We start from the raw sequence: 6,593 nt of genomic DNA, 5'->3' as shown, positions 1-6,593 counted from the left end.
GGAACGGCGGAGACTGCGGCACCGGCGCGGAACCATGGACGAGCTAGAGCTTCTCCGGCATGTCTACAGACACCGCAGTAGACGGGGATTCTGGCATAGCTAGAAAGTCATCGACGGGATCAACCGGCCTCACCTCTGGGGCGCCTTCCGAGGAATGGGGCGCGGCGGGGTCGAACTCCGCCGAGGCCGGCGCCGCAGTGGGTGGGGGTGGCGCCCAGATCGTCACCGGCGACGAGCCCCTTTGGCCCCCGCCATCGCGGAGGCGTACTCGGCGCCAACGTAGAATCCCCTGGGCGGCGACCACTTGGGCTCCATCTCCTCCGGGGTGCCGAACAGGAGCGACCAGAGGGGGACTCGAGCCTCACGCTGGAGATCCTGGCGTCGTCTGCCCCAGGCCCGGCTTCGCCCGCCGGGGAAATCATGGGCGGCTGGAGGCGGGGGGAGGGAGGCAAGATGGGCCGTGGGGCGGGGTTCCACTGCATCATCATAGCAGCCCAGCAGGAAGCTCGGTAAGGCTCTGTGTTGGGCTTCTACAACAGCTTTACAGAAAGAGGAAAGTATCGTTTTCCCCCTCAAATCCTGTCTGATGGACCGATTTCCCCCCAAAGTCTAAAACCGGATCAATCAGCCCCTAAACTCTCCAAAACCGGATCAATTCTCCCCCATGGTGGTTTTGCACCAGATTTAGGTGGTTTTGACTAGTCTCCTTGCTGACTGGACATTGCTGACTTGGCAGATTTCAGGTGTTTTCATCGATTGGGGGAGCCGGTCGACCAATCAGCCCCCAATTCAGGTGATTTCGGTCCAACCTCCCTGTGCCGCGACGGCGTCAAGCACGCCCAACCTTGCGCCGACGGCGTCAAGCACGCCGGCGGCGTCCGCCGACGCCGCCATGGCGTCCGCCCTGCAGCCGGCCTCCACGCCGCCCGATGGTGAGTCAACGGCCCCCCTTTCTTTCCCGTCGAAGTCATCTACTGCATGATCTTAGTTTAGGAGAAATCAGAGCTGCGCTTAGAAGTCATCTACTGCACCCAATTTTGCTGCCATGGCAGGCAGATGGTGGAGGTGTAGGGTAGATCATAGGAAGATTGTTTTTATGGGTAGGTCTTGAGCTACGTAATGAGGTAAAGATTGTTTTTTTGGGCAGGTCTTGTCGATGAGGCAGCAGATGAAGAAGAAATAAGTTTTGTGTCACTACATTATTTTGGCAAATTTGAGACAGTGGATGGATTGCTTGTGTACAACGGAGGTCTGATGATTACTTTTCCGTTCAATAGGAAAAGCCTAAAGTTTGAGCTTTTGTTGTCTTATGCTGAGGACATGTATCATGTAGAAAGAGGACATTGTAGGGGGGATTATAGTTACAAGATGCACTGGCTTGTTCCAGGGAAAAAACTGAGTGAGGGTTTGCAATTTATTTTTGATGATTCAAGTGTGGAGAAGATGGGGAATGCAACACCTATTGGGTCATGTGCAGAGATCTATGTGGAGGAAGTGCAGTTGTGTGAAGAAGCAGTAAAGCAGTTGCAAAACAGAGTAGATGATGTGCCTGTGGTAGATGATGTGCCTGTGGTAGTTTCAGAAACATATTCCAAGCATAAAGGTAGCAGATTTGCATTGGTAAATGTGGATGCTGTGGAGACAAACATGGTCGATGAGATGTTTTTATCAAATGTAGCAGCTTCAGCAGAACACAGAGCAGAGCCAGAAGTTGTTGTAGGTGTGAAAAGGACAGCTGCTGAGGAAGAAAATTTGAGGATAATAAGTGAGGCTAATGACTTTCTTACTACATTTGAGAGTCCAGTGAAGATTAAGAAAAGTAGAGCAAGTAGAGTTGCAGTTAAAAGAAGAAAAGTACCTCTTGCAGCTCCAGTTTCAGCAACTACATCTTCAGGTGCAGCTCAAGGTGCATGTGCTCCTCCTCCAACTCCAGGTGCAGCCCAAGGTGCATCTTATTCATGTCCAGGTGCATCTTCTTCAGCTCCAGTAGGAAATAAAGCAAAATCTGCAAAGACCAAAGCAGTAGCAGGTACACCACAGAGAGGAATAATGCCACAATTTACTCAAGGACAGAACCCAGCAGCTACTTCTGAATTTGAGTATACATCTACAGATCATGTTGAAAATGGAACAAGTGATAATGAAGTATTACATGAAAATGTAAAAGAAGGAGAAGAAGGTGATGATGAAAGTGACATTGACTACCAGCCTTTGTCAGAGCACAGTTCTGCTGAAGAATCAGAGGCAGAGAAATTAAGGAAATTAGCAAGGGAAATTAGGAGGCAGAAGAGAGCAAAGAAATTAGGGGATGCTGTGGGGCCTATCATCAAAGATAATAATGTGATTGAAGGTTTGTCTGGTGATGAGAAGCTGGATGGCATAGAAGATGATGTTGTGTCATCAGATGATGACTGCTCTTTTGATGAGGAAAGTGATGGTGAGGGGGCCACACAGCTAGTGAGAAGGAAAAGTGAATGGAGAAAATATGACAGCAAATCAGAAATTCCTACATTTGAGATAGGAATGGTTTTTAGAGGAAGACATCAGATGAAGAAAGCTCTAATAAAATATGGCATTAAGAAACATGTGCATATTGCTTTCACAAAGGATGAAAATCATAAAGTAGGTGCAAAGTGTACTTGGCCTGGCTGCAACTGGATGATCTATGCTTCTAAAACTACTAGAAATAAGTGGCTACAGGTGTCTACCTTTGTAGATGAGCACCATTGCATTCCAAGAAGAGATAACAAACTGGTCACATCAACTGTTATTGCTACAAAATATGGCAGGCTTATAAGAGCAAATCCAAATTGGAAGTTAGAAGATTTGAGGAAAACTGTACTTGAGGACTTATTTGCTGATGTGACAGTTGCACAGTGCAAGAAGGCAAAGAGAATGGTCATGCAGAAACTATTGCATTCCACTGAAGGAGAGTACTCAAAATTATTTAATTATCAGTTAGAGCTGCTGAGAACTAATCCTGGAAGCACAGTTGCAGTGAAGTTGGACCATAATGAAAAGGATGGGTCATATGTATTTCAAAGGTTTTACATGTGTTTTGATGCCTTGAAGAAAGGTTTCTTGGCAGGTTGTAGAAAAGTTATTGGCCTTGATGGTTGTTTTTTCAAAGGTGCTTGCTATGGACAGATGTTGTGTGCTATAGGAAGAGATGCAAATAACCAGATGTATCCTATTGCTTGGGCTGTTGTGGAGAAAGAAAATTATGAGTCATGGTTCTGGTTTCTTGCCAAGATAAACCAGGACTTGAAAATAAGCAATCAAGGAGATGGATATGTATTTATGTCAGATCAACAAAAGGGACTTATAGGGGAAATGGAGGACATTTTTCCTAAAGCTGAGCATAGAATGTGTGCAAGACACATATATGCTAATTGGAAGAAAAAACACCCAGACCATGATCTTCAGAAAAGGTTTTGGAGATGTGCAAAATCACCAAACAAAGTGATTTTCAACTACAACAGGGCCAGGCTAGCACAATTTACTGTTGAGGGTGCAAAAGATATGATGAACACTGATCCGGTACATTGGAGTAGGGCCTACATGAAGCTGGGGTCTAATTGTGATTCAGTTGATAACAACATGTGTGAATCTTTCAACAACTACATCCTGTTAGCTAGGTACCTTGCTATTGTCTCAATGCTTGAGTGGATCAGGTGCAAAATTATGGTGAGGGTACAAGAAAATAGAGGGAAGTCAGTTAACTGGAAAGGAACTATATGTCCCAACATTTTCAAAAAACTGAAGCAAAACATAAGGAGATCAGGTTTCTGCCATGTGCTGTGGAATGGGAAAGATGGATTTGAAGTGCAAGAGCATGAGAAATTCAAATTTACTGTTAACTTGCAGCTCTGGACTTGCTCGTGTAGATATTGGCAGCTGTCAGGTTTACCCTGCTGCCATGCCATTAGTGCTATCTATAAAACAGGACAGAAAATTGATGATTATATTGCTCCTTGCTACTCCATAGAAGTGTACAACAAGATATATGATCATTGCTTACAACCTTTGGAGGGAGAGGAGAGTTGGCCTATTTCAACAAATCCAAAGCCACAACCACCTGGTCACATTAGCTTGCCTGGAAGGCCTAAAACAGAAAGAAGGAGAGAGGAAGGAGAAAAACCTAAGGGTACTAAGATGAGCAAAGTAGGTGGCAAGATCACTTGTAGTTCTTGCAAAAGGCAAGGACATAATAGATCAAGCTGTAAGAACAATGATGGAGCTAAACATCATGGAAATGCTCATTTGGTCAGAGAAGCTGCAAAACAAAAGAAGCAAGACAAAGAGGCTTTTGATGCTCTTCAGACACAGAAAGCTGTGCTTGAAAAGCAGGTTAAGATGACACTTGTTAGTACTAATGAAAAATTGGTTGCTTTTTGTTTCTACTAATGAAAACTTGGTTGCTTTTTTGTTTATACTAATAAAAAACTTGTTTGCAGGCTGCTGATATAAAAGGCAAGGCAATGGTTGTGCAACCTAGGCCAAAGAAGTTGGAAGTTAGAAGAAAACCAGGAACCCTAAGGATCAATGAACCTACATCTCAACAAAGCTCACAGCCAAGCTCTCAACAGAGCTCACAACCAAGCTCTCAACCTAGAGTTCCACAACATTGTGTGTTCAACCTTGCTGCATACAAGGAGGCACTAAATGCTAAGAAAGGGCCATCCATTTGATTACAAAATTTGTGATACTGTGCTAAATTTGTGCCACACTTGTCCTAAATTTCTGCTTCTGTTAATTTGAGGCACAATTTCTGCTACTATAATTTTTTGGATTAAAACAAATAGGACAATAGAGTTGAAAACATTTATGCTTGAACATCTTTAGTACATTTGATCACTGCATTTGTTCAGTACTTAACTAGAAACTCTGACAGTGCATACATAACTACATTTGTCCAGTACCTAACATACAAACTTAACATAGAAACTTAACTGCATTTCTCAGTGCATAATGAACTAGACACTGAACTAGAAACTTAACTTCTCTGTCTTCACTTCTGCATGTCCTTCATCTTCTTGATGCGGTCGGAGTGGCGAATGCCGACGCGGATGTAAGTCTCCGCCTCGATTGGCATGCTCCTGTCGCCGAGCTGCGGGATCACCGGCGCCACCACGTACACGTCGTCGTCGGCAGGCGCCACCTCCCCCTCGCTGTCGTCCTCCACATCCACCACCACCTGCTCCTTCTCGCTGTCCTCCACATCCTGCTCCTGCTCGCTGTCCTCCAACACATCTTCACTGCACTCTCCGTCGCTGTCAGAGTGCACAATAACCTGCTTCACTGCAGCTAGTACAGCGACCACGACGCCGACGAGACCTTCAACTGGAGGTGGAGGGGGGCGACGGCGGGAGCGGTACTCGTACCACCTGGCACGCTGACGCGGATCTGGTGACTTCTCCGCCTCATTCATAGCCCAAAGGAAAACAGAGATAGCTGGAATGGGACGGCCGTCGGGGAACATTGTCTTCTTCTCATCATCAGTTGCCACAACGATGAGGCCCCTAGCGTGGTCCACGCACATCTGCAAGCTCGAAAATCTGTTGCAGATCTCCTCCACATCGGCCCTTTTCTCTGAATCCCCCTTGCAGAACCTGCTCACAGTTTCCTCCCACCGATCTTGAGCACGGCGAACATCTCTTGCAGTCTTCTTCTTGGGCGCCATCGCCGGCGTCGAGAAGCGATGGGAGTGGGTGGGCGAGAGGCGAAGGGAGTGGATGAGAATGGGGAACGGCGAGTGGATGAGAGTGGGTGGGCTAGTGCTGTCTGGGCGAGCGTGGCCTTAAATGGGTGGCTGTCAAAGCGGTTAACTTCAGACAACGCTTCAGAAAAATTCAGACAACCAAAAGTTCAGTTATCTTCAGACACAAGTTCAGACTTTTGAAATTTTAAACTCAAGTACATTTGTTCACTCGAGCTTACATAGGTGGTTCACTAAGATACTACATCACATCTTCAAAGCCATGATAACAGCAGACACAATGCAGAAAAAGATGGCAAATTTGTACATCTTTTTGCTTCTCTGAAATTCCTTGGCAAGAACATCCATTTGTTGAGCATGCTGCGCTTTCAAATCCAGCACATAAACATCAGCATCACCAATGCTGCACTTGGCATCCATGAGAGCATGCTCCAGTTGTGATTTCTCGGTCTTGAGCTTCCTAACCTCTGTCTTCAGCCGATTCACAACATCTCGCAGGTCACCTAGTAGCGTACTGACAAACTTATCCAGGGGATCATCATGCCACTTGAAGTAGCCACAGTCATATCCCTATTCAAAAAATTGTGCAATTTTGTCAAAAGAATCACGCAAAGACTTGCTGCTCAACGAAACAACAAACAGAAACGGCGGGCACAGATCCTTGACTTTGCAGTGGCTGCAGTTTTGCTTACCAAAGACTGGCTGCAGTTGTAGTATCGACGACCGGGGTTGGCAATGCTCCACGAAATCCACCTCGGAGCCTTGACTTTGCAGTGGCACACCTTCTCAGGCGAGTACGCCATCGGTGGCTCCCGATATGGCACCAGCGACTGCCCTGAGAAGGCCATGGACCGCGGTGACCGATGACTGCTTG

This window comes from Triticum dicoccoides, chromosome 6A (genome assembly GCF_002162155.2).
Source record: "Triticum dicoccoides isolate Atlit2015 ecotype Zavitan chromosome 6A, WEW_v2.0, whole genome shotgun sequence".
Taxonomy (NCBI): Eukaryota; Viridiplantae; Streptophyta; class Magnoliopsida; order Poales; family Poaceae; genus Triticum; species Triticum dicoccoides.
Note: the sequence above shows the minus strand (reverse complement) of the source record.